Below are 12992 nucleotides of genomic sequence, written 5' to 3'. Positions count from 1 at the left end.
GTGGTATCATCTGTATATCTGAGGTTATTGATATTTCTCCCAGCAATCTTGATTCCAGCTTTTGCTTCTTCCAGTCCAGCATTTCTCATGATGTACTCTGCATAGATGTTAAATAAGCAGGGTGACAGTATACAGCCTTGACATACTCCTTTTCCTATTTGGAACCAGTCTGTTAGTTCATGTCCAGTTCTAACTGTTTCTTCCTGACCTGCATATAGGTTTCTCAAGAGGCAAGTCAGGTAGTCTGGTAGACAGATTACAATAATATACAAAAAAAATGGTTTTCTCTCTTTTTTGGATAGTGATAAAGTAATTGCAAAATCCTGAAGATATGGATGTTCAGAGTTAAGGAAAGAAAATGATTGATTTTCACTCTTAAGGATCAACATTGACTTAAGTTCTCCTCTCATTACTACATATCTGTGAAGTAACATTGATTTTCAGGATGCTTAAAGATTTGTGATAGTTCTAATTATTTTGAACACCAAAGTAGCTTGTGTGCTTTAAGCTCTTTTGATGGTGCTTAAAAGTCGTAATGACATCACATTTCTAATGAAAACTTGTTTGGCAGAATGAATCTCATTTGTCAGTGGTTTAATTTTTGCTTCTTGATAAATTAGAAACAATATGCCATGATTTAGCAAGTAAATTATTCATTGTGAGCTTAAGAAAATATCACTTTAAAGTTTTTTTAATTTTTCTTCTTAAAATAAATATGTAGGCATTCTTATTTTAGTTTTAGGAGACTTAACTTAAATCACATGTTAAACTGTTCAGGTTTGAAATTATAACCTTACATCAAATGATTGAATGTTGGATCCCACGCCCCACCCCAAAAAAAAAAAAAACCACCAAGTGCAAGGGCAAAGAGAAGCCCCAACAAGACAGTAGTAGGGGCAAAATCTTGTTCAGAATCAAACCCCATACCTGCCAGAGACACTCAGAGGGCTCAAACAAAACCTTGTGTGCACCAGGACCCAGAGATCCCACAGAGACTGAGCCAGACCTGCCTTTGAGTGTTTGAGTGTCTCCTGAAGAGGCACAGGTCATCAGTGGCTTGCTGCAGGGACAGGGGCTCTTGCTGCAGCAGACCTGGGTCATGCAACGTGTGGCATAAGACCTCTTGGAGGAGGTCACCATTAGTCCCATTGTAGAGCCATCAATCAGACAACCCACAAGCTGCAGAACAATTATACCAAAGAAAGTCTCACACTGTTAAGAAAGTTCTAGGACCCACAAAAGACTTTGCGACCTGGTGATCTCACAAAGGGACTGAGAACCCCCAGGGATTTTGACTTTGGAGGCCAGTGGAATTTTACTGAAGAACTTCCACAGGACTGGGGAAACAGACTCTTGAAGGGCACAAACAAAGCCATGTGCACACCGGGACCCAGGAGAAAGGAGCAGTGTCCGCACAAGAGACTGAGCCAGACTTGGGTGTGCGTGTCCAGGAGTCTCCAGCAGAGGCATGTGTCTACAGTGTCCTGCTCAGGGGTCAGGGCACTGAATACAGCAGTGTCTGCAAAAGTCCTTTTGAAGGAAGTTGCCATTAACTTCATTACCCCTACCATACTTTGGCCTCAGGCCAAACAGCAGGGAGGGAACACAGCCCTGCCCATCAACAGAAAATTGGATTAAAGATTTACTAAGCATGGCCCCACCCATCAGAGCAAGACCCGGTTTCCCCCACAGTTAGTCCCTGCCATCAGGAAGCTTCCATAGGTTCTTATCCTTATCTATCAGAGGTCAGACAGAATGAAAACCACAATCCCAGAAAACAAACCAACAGATAACATGGATCACAGCCTTGTCTAACTCAATGAAACTATGAGCCATGCCCTGTAGAGCCACCAAGATGAATGGGTCATGGTGGAGACTTCTGACAAAATGTGGTCCACTGGAGAAGGGAATGGTAAACCACTTCGGTGTTCTTGTCTTGAGAACCTGTCTCCTGTACAATGTCAGGAACCTCCATCCATGGTTCATCAGGCACTCTGTCTATCAGATCTAAACCCTTAAATCTATTTCTCACTTCCACTGTATAATCATAAGGGATTTTATTTAGGTCATACTTGAATGGTCTAGTGGTTTTCCCCACTTTCTTCAATTTAAGTTTGAACTTTGTAATAAGGAGTTCATTATTTAAGCCACAGTCAGTTCCTGGTCTTGTTTTTGCTGACTGTATAGAGCTTCTCCATCTTTGGCTGCAAAGAATATAATCAATCTGATTTTGGTGTTGACCATCTGGTGTTGTCCATGTGTAGAGTCTTCTCTTGTGTTGTTGGAAGAGGGTGTTTGCTATGACCAGTATGTTCTCTTGGCAAAACTCTATTAACCTTTTCCCTGCTTCATTCTGTACTTCAAGACCAAATTTGTCTGTTACTCCAGGTGTTTCTTGACTTCCTAATTTTGTATTCCAGTCTGCTATAATGAAAAGAACATCTTTTTTGGGTGTTAGTTCTAAAAGGTCTTGTAGGTCTTCATAGAATCATTCAATTTGACCTTCTTCAGCATTACTGGTCAGGGCATAGACTTGGAATACCATGATATTGAATGGTTTGCCTTGGAAACGAACAGAGATCATTCTGTCGTTTATGAGATTGCATCCAAGTACTGCATTTCAGTCTCTTTTGTGGACTATGATGGCTACTCCATTTCTTCTAACAGATTCTTGCCCACAATAGTAGATACAATGGTCATCTGAGCTAAATTCACCCATTCCAGTCCATTTTAGCTTGCTGATTCCTAAAATGTCGACGTTCACTCTTGCCATCTCCTATTTGACTACTTCCAATTTGCCTTGATTCATGGACTGAACATTCTAGGTTCCTACGCAATATTGCTCTTCACAGGATCGGACCTTGCTTCCATCACCAGTCACATTCACAACTGGGAGGTATGACCTAAATCAAATCCCTTATGATTATACAGTGGAAGTGACAAATAGATTCAAGGGATTAGGTCTGATAGACAAAGTGCCTGAAGAAATATGGTTTGTGACATTGTATGCTGCTGCTGCTGCTAAGTCACTTTAGTCATGTCTGACTCTGTGCGACCCCATAGACAGCAGCCCACTAGGCTCCTCTGTCCCTGGGATTCTCCAGGCAAGAATACTGGAGTGGGCTGCCATTTCCTTCTCCAATGTTACATTGTATAGGAGGCGGTGATTAAGACTATCCCCAAGAAAAAGAAATGCAAAAAGGTAAAATGGTTGTCTGAGGAGGCCTTACAAATAGCTGAGCAAAGAATAGAAGCTAAAGGCAAAGGAGAAAAGGAAAGATATACCATTCTGAATGCAGAGCACTAAAGAATAGCAAGGAGAGAAAAGAAAGCCTTCCTAAGTGAACAATGTAAAGAAATAGAGGGAAACAATAGAATGGGAAAGACTAGAGATCTCTTCAAGAAAAATTAGAGATTCCAAGGGAACATTTCATGCAAAGATGGGCACAAAACAGGACAGAAACGGTATGGACCTAACAGAAGCAGAAGATATTAAGAAGAGGTGGCAAGAATACAAGAAAAACTGCACAAAAAAGATCTTCATACCCAGATATCCATGATGGTATGATCACTCACCTAGAGCCAGACATCCTGGATTGAGAAGTCTCATGGGCCGTAGATAACATCACTACAACCAAAGCTAGTGGAGGTGGTGAAATTCCCGTTGAGCTATTTAAAATCCTGAAAGATGATGTTGTGCTGTACTCAATATGCCAGCAAATTTGGAAGACTCGGCAGTGGCCACAGGACTGGAAAAGGTCAGTTTTCATTCCAATTTCAAATAAAAGCAATGTAAATTATGCTCAAACTACTGCACAATTGTACTCATCTCATATGCTAGCAAAGTAATGCTCAAAATTCTCCAAGCCAGGCTTCAACAGTACATGAACCGTGAACTTCCAGATAGTCAAGCTGGGTTTAGAAAAGGCAAAGGAACCAGAGATCAAATTGCTCACATCCATTGGAATATAGAAAAAGCAGGAGAGCTCCAGAAAAATATTTACTTCTGCATTATTGCCTATGCCAAATCCTTTGACTGTGTGGATCACAACAAACTGTGGACAGTTCTTCAAGAGATGGGAATACCAGACCATCTTACCTGTCCTGAGAAATCTGTATGCAGGTCAAGAAGCAACAGCTAGAACTGGCCATGGAACAACAGACTGGTTCCAAATTGGGAAAGGAGTAAGTCAATGCTGTATATTGTCATAATGCTTATTTTACTTACACGCAGTACATCATGCAAAATACCAGGCTGGATGAAGCACCAGCTGAAATCAAGATTGCAGGGAGAAATATTAATAACCTCAGATATGCAGATGACACCACCCTAATGGCAGAAAGCAAAGAGGAACTAAAGAACCTCTTGATAAAAATGAAAGAAGAGAGTGAAAAAGCTGGCTTAAAGCTCAACATTCAGAAAACTAGGATCATGACATCAGGTCATCATTCCATAGCAAATAGATGGGGAAACAATGACCAACTTTTGTGGGGGGCTCCAAAGTCACTGCAAATGGTAATAGCAGTCATGAAATTAAAAGACACTTGATCCTTGGAAGAAAAGCTAATGACCAACCTCAGTTCACTTCAGTTCAGTCGCTCAGTCATGTCTGACTCTTCGCGACCGCATGAATTGCAGCACGCCAGGCCTCCCTGTCCATCACCAACTCCTGGAGTTCACTCAGACTCACATCCATCGAGTCAGTGATGCCATCCAGCCATCTTATCCTCTGTTGTCCCCTTCTCCTCCTGCCCCCAATCCCTCCCAGCATCAGAGTCTTTTCCAATGAGTCAACTCTTCGCATGAGGTGGCCAAAGTACTGGAGTTTCAGCTTCAGCATCATTCCCTCCATAGAAATCCCAGAGCTGATCTCCTTCAGAATGGACTGGTTGGATCTCCTTGCAGTCCAAGGGACTCTCAAGAGTCTTCTCCAACACCACAGTTCAAAAGCATCAATTCTAATGACCAACCTAGACAGCATATTAAAAAGCAGAGGCATTACTTTGCTGACAAATGTCGTCTAGTCAAAGCTATGGTTTTTCCAGTAATCACATATGGATGTGAGAGTTGAACCATAAAGAAAGCTGAGCACTGAAGGCTAATGCTTTTGAAGTGTGGTGTTGGAGAAGACTCTTGAGAGTCCCTTGGACTGCAAGGAGATCCAACCAGTCAATCCTAAAGGAAATCAGTCCTGAATATTCATTAGAAGGCCTGATGCTGAATGTGAAGTTCCAATATTTTGGCCACCTGATGTGAAGAACTGACTCATTTGAAAAGACCCTGAGGCTGGGAAGGATTGAAGGAGGGAGGAGAAGGGGACAACAGAGGATGAGATGGTTGGATAGCATCACCAACTCAATGGACATGAGTTTGAGCAAGGTCCGGGAGATGGGGGTGGACAGGGAAGCCTGGGGTGGTACAGTCCATGGAGTCGCAAAGAATTGGACAAGACCAAGGGACTGAACTGAACTGATTAACTTATTTCCAACACAATGGTATTTGTTGTAATCTTGATGAATTACATATAATTGACATATTTTAGCATTCTCTTTCTTATGTTTATGTTTATGGTGTTTGTAAAAGAATGTAAGTGTTAGTTGTTACAATTTTTAAAAATCCTATTCTCTATTCTCAAGTTTCAAAGGAATTCTTCCTATAAGTAAACCTCATTGGAAGTTGAATGTGATATAGAACTAAGTACTTAGTCTCAGAGCATAAGCTGTAAACTTTAAAATTATCCAAAGGGTTTAACTATATAGATATCATGTTTATATTTTGCATCACCCTATTTAACATTTTTTGGAATGAGTATAATAACCATTTCCTCTTGACAATCAATAGTACAAACTTTGTTAGACTCCAGTTCAGCATAGAAGTGTTTATTCTTTGACATCCAGACAAATCTACCATGGGGTGAATTTTCCTGGATTAACTGTACTTCCTCTATTGTTGCATTATTATACAACTTTAGGAGTTATGTTGTGTTCCTGAAACTTGAGTTTATATACACTGTACTACATGTAAATAAGACCACCAGGAGTTATGCACCAGGCAGACCCATGTCCAGGCGTACAAGTTTATGATCATCTAATGCCATATTTATACCAATGTGAAACCAAATGTGTTACATATATAGACAGCATGAGTTGAACTAATAAAAAACCATGGGAATCCCATATTCAGCATATGGGCAATGACCATTTGTGATAGATTGCTGCATGATATCCACACAATATCCTCAGCCAGAATATAAAATTCACAGAGTGAGAATACTTAATCTTGGATCATGGGTTCATGGTTTTTGAGGGAACTATTATTCCCATGAAATTATATAAGCCATTTATAAATTTCCATGTACAATGCTTTTATTACTTTCTTCAATCTTATGTCTCAAAGTGATAAAAGAACCCCACCTTAGGATAACAAAAGAAACAAAGACATAGAGATAGGCAGCAAAAATAAATCAAGCAAACTAGGAAATGGAATTTTAATCTCTTTTTCTTTCCTTTCTTTGGCTTAGTGTTATGTGTGATGGAATAGCGTGCCAAAGATAAAGGAGCTCTTGGCTTTCTAGCCTTAATATCTACAATGGAAAAGTTACATATATGTGGACAATATTTCAATTATGTAGGTAAAGTGAGCCATGACTGCAAATTAGGGTACTGGCAGCAGAGTGGTGCATTTTGTATTCACTATCTTCTCATCATGAAACAGAGTCTGGATCTGCACTGAACAAAAAAGACCAGATTTCATCCAACTAAATAGCTGTGTCAAATAGTTCCAGTTTTATAAACTTGCTGAGTCTTAATGTCCCTCTATGAAATTGACTTTGGTAACTACCCCATTTCTAGAATGTATCTCAGGCAATACTACATTACTGCACATTGTTAGGGGTGACATTGCTCACCTCAAACTTTCATTTGGGTTAACTGTAGATGCAGATAGTACCCTCAAGATGTGTTCACTAGTAGACCTATATCCAGGCATAAAAGTTTGTGATGGTTTCAATTAAAAAAAAAAAAAAGGGCAGAAGACATAAATAGAAATTTCTCCAAAGAAGACATACGGATGGCCAACAAACACATGAAAAGATGCTCAACATCACTAATCATTAGAGAAATGCAAACCACAATTACAATGAAGTATCGTCTCACACTGTCAGAATGGTCATCATCAAAAATTCTTGCACACAAGAATGTATGTAGAGAGAGAATGTGAAGTAAAGGAAACTCTTACAGTGTAGGTCAGAATGTAAACTGGTACAGCCTCTATGTAGAACAGTATGGAGATTCTGTAAACACACACACACACACAAACAACTAGGAGTAAGTCTACCACATGACCCGGAAATCCTACACTTAGGCATATATCCAGAGAAAGCCATAATTCAAAAATATGCATGCACTCCAATCTTCATTGCGGTACTGTTTACAATAGCCGGGATATGGAAGCAACTTAAATGTCTGTCAGCAGAGGAATGGATAAAGATGTGGCACATATACAATGGAATATTAACATTACTCAGCCATAAAAAGAACAATGTTGTGCCATTTATAGAGACATGGATGGTCCTAAAGACTGTCATACAGAGTGAAGTAAATCAGAAAGAGAAAAACAAATACCTTATATTAATGCACATATATGGAATCTAAAAAAAATGGTATAGATGGTTTTATTTGCAAATTAGAAATACAGATGTAGAGAACAAACATGGATACCAAGGGGAAAGGGTGGGATGGGATGGATTGGGAGATTGGGATTGGCATACTATGTTTAAAACCGATAATTAATGGGAATGGAAGAAAAGGTTAATGATGGTTTAATACCATAATTATACCAGTATAATAACAAATAAATCTGGCTCTACAAAAATTATATTCTGTAAAATTAAAACTATGCATATTTTTATTTGCTCTTATGTATATACTCCAAATTCCCTAATCTGTGATTTTCTATTATTACTAAGAAATATCCAGTAAAAAATAAGAATAGAAACACAACAAAAGTAGGAAAAAAAAAACAGCAACGTGGCAAATAGTATTTAAGTTTGAGCTAGATATAAGAAAGGTGAGGTTAAGAAAGATTTTCCATAAAAGATAGAGCAATAAAAGTGTCAAAAGCAGATGATTATTGATCAACAACTATGCTACAAGCTATGAGATATGTTTCCAAAAACTTTATAAGTAAACAATGCTATTATACTCACCACTAACATAAATCTTCACTGAAGAAAGAGAAATTAAGAAAGAAGAGTCAGACATCACAGGTGAAAGGAATATCATTAAAGGTAGCTCAGTTCAGTTCAGTCACTCAATTGTGTCCGACTCTTTGCAACGCCATGGACTGCAGCATGCCAGGCCTCCCTGTCCATCCCCAATTCCCAGAGTATACTCAAACTCATGCCCATTGAGTCGGTGATGCCATGCAACCATCTCATCCTCTGTTGTCCCCTTTTTCTCCCTCCTTCCATCTTTCCCAGCATCAGGGTCTGTTCAAGTGAGTCAGTTTTTCCCATCAAGTGGCCAAAGTATTGGAGTTTCAGCTTCAACGTCAGTCCTTCCAATTAATATTCAGACTCATTTCCTTTAGGATGGACTCGTTGGATCTCCGTACAGTCCAAGGGACTCTCAAGAGTCTTCTCCAACACCACAGTTCAAAAGCATCAATTGTTTGGTGCTCAGCTTTGTTTATAGTCCAACTCTCACATCTATACATGACTACTGGAAAACCATAGCCTTAACTAGATGGACCTTTGTTGGCAAAGTAATGTCTCTGCTTCTTAATGTGTTGTCTAGGTTGGTCATAACTTTCCTTCCAGGGGTAAGCGTCTTTTAATTTCATGGCTGCAGTCACCATCTGCAGTGATTTTGGAGCCCCAAAAATAAAGTCAGCCACTGCTTCCACTGTTTCTCCATCTATTTGCTATGAAGTGATGGGACCAGATGCCATGATCTTAGTTTTGAATGTTGAGTTTTAAGCCAAATTTTTCACTCTCCTCCTTCACTTTCATCAAGAGGCTCTTTAGTTCCTCTTCACTTTCTGCCATAAGGGTGCTATCATCTGCGTATCTGAGGTTCTTGATATTTCCCCTGGCAATCTTTACTACAGTTTTTGCTTCATCCAGCCCAACCCTTCGCTGATGTACTCTGCATATAAGTTAAATAAGAAGAATGACAATATACAGCCTTGATGTACTCCTTTTCCTATTTGGAACTAATCTGTTGTTCTACATCCAGTTGTAAATGTTGCTTCCTGACCTGCATATAGGTTTCTCAAGAGGCAGGTCAGGTGGTCTGGTATTCCCATCTCTTTCAGAATTTTCCACAGTTTATTGTGATCCACACAGTCAAAGGTTTAGCATAGTCAATAAAGCAGAAATAGATGTTTTTCTGGTACTTTCATGCTTTTTCCATGATCCAATGGATGTTGGCAATTTGATCTCTGACTCCTCTGCCTTTTCTGAAACCAGTTTGAACGTCTGGAAGTTCAAGTTTCATATATTGCTGAAGCCTGGCTTGGAGAATTTTGAGCATTACTGAAAGAATAGTAAGCAGAGATAAGAAAGCCTTCCTAAGTGAACAATGCAAAGAAATAGACAGAAACAATAGAATGGGAAAGACTAGAGATGTCTTCAAGAAAATTAGAGATACCAAGGAAACATTTCATGCAAAAATGTGTCAATAAAGGACAGAAATGGTATGGGCCTAACAGAAGCAGAACATATTAAGAAGAGGTGGCAGGAATACACAGAAGAACTATACAAAAAAGATCTTCACGACCCAGGTAATCACGATGGTGTGATCACTGACCTAGAGCCAGACATCCTGGAATATGAAGTCAAGTGGGCCTTAGGAAGCATCAGTACGAACAAAGCTAGTGGAGGTGATGGAATTCCAGTTGAGCTATTTCAGATCATTAAAAGATGATGCTGTGAAAGTGTTGCACTCAATATGACAGCAAATTTGGAAAACACAGCAGTGGCCATAGGACTGGAAAAAGTCGGTTTTCATTCCAATCCCAAAGAAAGGCAATGCCAAAAAATGCTCAAACTACCACACAATTGCACTCATCTCACACGCTAGTAACATAATGCTCAAAATTAACAAAGGTAAGGAAACATGAAATAATAGACTACATTTGGGACCCTCAACTACTTCAGTATATTTGGGAAAAACTCTAGGTTAGTGTAACAAACAATTTATAAAATGAAAATCACAGCTTCTTGGGTTTGATAAATTGCTTTATAATTGCTTATCCATTCTCTGCTTTGTCCATTCTCCAGTATCCTCACCATGAATACTTTAATGGATCAGCAACACAGGGACTCTTTGAAGTGATTATTATATTTCTAGAGATTCTTCTAAATAAAAACAACAACAGCCACCATTCTCATAACATCACAAAATCAATCTCCTTGAATTCCACTGATGCTCTCAGCTTTAGATTCTCAAAGATCCAATAACTTGTCCTTATGTAACACTTACAGTATCTACCTGCATACATGGGCACTCAGTCATGTCCCACTCTTTGCAAGCCCAGGGGCTGCAGCCAGCCAGGCTCCTCTGTGCATGGGATTTTCCAGGCAAGAATATTGGAGTGGGTTACCATTTCCTTCCCCAGGGGATTTTTCCAACACAGGGACTGAAACTACATCTCAAAGAAACCTCTCTCAGGCCTCTATTTTGACATTTTTTAATTGGGAATGCAAAGATAAAACAGTGAAGTTTGAATAGTGAATATTAGACTTAGGTATTTATTTTTTCCTTCTCTTGGAAAGCTTTACTCCAGGGTTCACTAATTGTACTTTCTACCCTTTATTAGTTTTTCTCCACCTATTATCAGCGTATTTCATACTGTCAAAATTCTTAACAGCAAATAATCTTTAGAATATTAATTCCTTAAATTGGACAAAATATTAGAATTATTAACCATTTTCAGAACTGGTTAACAACTCAGCTGTGTAGGTTTGCAGATCAGATCTCATGTTGAGCTATAAGAAAGGCTAATGGTGAAATTTACTTTTTCATTTATTTTGGTTCAACCTCACTGTTAACATTTCACACAAATTGTAAGTCAGGCCATACATAAACCACTAAAGGTTTCAGCCATATGGGTAATTTGAAGACACCTCATAGAACGAATGTTCCTAAATATGGCTTGTTTGATAGAATAGAACCAGTAGTATGGTGAGCCCCAAACGGTGATGCACACTAGGTGCTTATAGTGGTGGAGAGACCTTGCAGAGAAATTGTTGGCCTTGTAGCAGTCTGCAACAGCAGAGGATAGTTGGAAATCCAGAAAGCAAGCCTGAAAAACTTGACACCTCAAGGCGCAAGATTAGATGTAGGAACATCTGGAGACTAAAAGAAAGGACAATCGGAAGGAAAATAGGTAAAATTGAAATTAGGAGATGAACCTATTGAAAGAGGTAATCTCAAAACTATTGAACCTTCCCTAGGCTTCTCTACAGGCGATTCTTAAAAGGCAGGACTGGTCCCATTATATAGGATAATCCGTGGGTAATTTTATATCCTATCTGGCTCATCCAGTACTACTTACTCCTAATAAAAGCATAATGAATTATTGGTGAATGCTCAAGTTCAAGTCAAAGAATAAGTAAAGAATAATAGTTTATTGTCAGTACAGCTTAAATGTTTTCTTTAAATTTTATTGGTAAAATGCATCATGTGTGATGGGGTTTTTGAAAGCACTATATCATTTAGATTCAGCTTTTAAACAGTGTATAGTTTGATGTATCATAGAATCTAATAAAAATGCTAAACCAGGCTGTTAAATATTTATGTGCCATTTGTATATTGTGTGGGGAGGGGACTTTAATTAGTTTGCTGTACAAGAGAGAATCTGCATTTCCACAAGGAGAAGAAATGTTAAGATTAATGTTTTAGCCATAACTTCCTATGTAGAATGCTTTCAGAAACTATTCAAACAGTATTATAGAAGTAAAAACAAGATGGGCTGGGGTAAAATATATATATATATATATATATATATAATGGATATATATAAAATGGAGATTACTCAATCAATGATACCATGATATACTGTAATTAAAGCTGATGTGATGATATGTAAATTATAGAGAATTCTGGTTATCTGAGAGCACTTCAAAAACCCAATTTTACAGTCTCACTCATTCTGGGTTTTGGGGCACATTCTTAAGATCTTAATTAACTGAGTACCTTGCAGTGCCTCAGGAGGGATGTCTGGGGAATTAGAAAGATCTTTAGAGGATTGGGCTTCAGAAAACCCAGCTCTCCCACGTTTGAGATGTATAAACTTGTGCAGCGTATTCTTGAGCTATAGTCATTTTGATTTATTCATTAATGACACTAATCGTTTTCTTGGAGACTGTGTGAGAAGGTTAGAGAAGTTGTGGCTTAATTAATAATTACAACTGTTGTCTCATAATGGATGTTCAGCCAATGTTCTTCTCCTCGCTCTGGTCTCAAAGTTATTACCCTATATATATATATATATATATTTTTTTTTTTTTTTTCCTCTGTTTGCATTTTCAATGAGTATATTTCTTCCAAGTCTTCCTGATGCCATGATCATGATTTCCTCTCAGCCTTCAATGCCACAATTTAAAATCAGATATTTAGCAGAATCAGCTTTCTAATGAATTAGTCGCTGACCACTCAAACTTTTTCAACTCATGGTTGTATTAATTATCCTAAAGTATTGATTCCAGATAAAGTTTTAATCACTCACCTATCTATCAAAGTCCTCATCAGTGCATTTCTGAACTTAGATTCCATGACTCCCAACATCTGGTCCTTACTCTAAATGGTGGAGAGTAACTGTGGAAAAATGACACAAACTAAGAGCATCACCTGGAGAAGGCAATGGCACCCCACTCCAGTACTCTTGCCTGGGAAATCCCATGGATGGAGGAGCCTGGTAGGCTGCAGTCTATGGGGTCGTGAAGAGTCAGACACGACTGAGCGACTTCACTTTCACTCTTCACTTT

The sequence above is a fragment of the Bos mutus genome, chromosome 18 (assembly GCF_027580195.1).
Source record: "Bos mutus isolate GX-2022 chromosome 18, NWIPB_WYAK_1.1, whole genome shotgun sequence".
Lineage (NCBI taxonomy): Eukaryota > Metazoa > Chordata > Mammalia > Artiodactyla > Bovidae > Bos > Bos mutus.
This window is presented reverse-complemented; position numbering follows the sequence as displayed.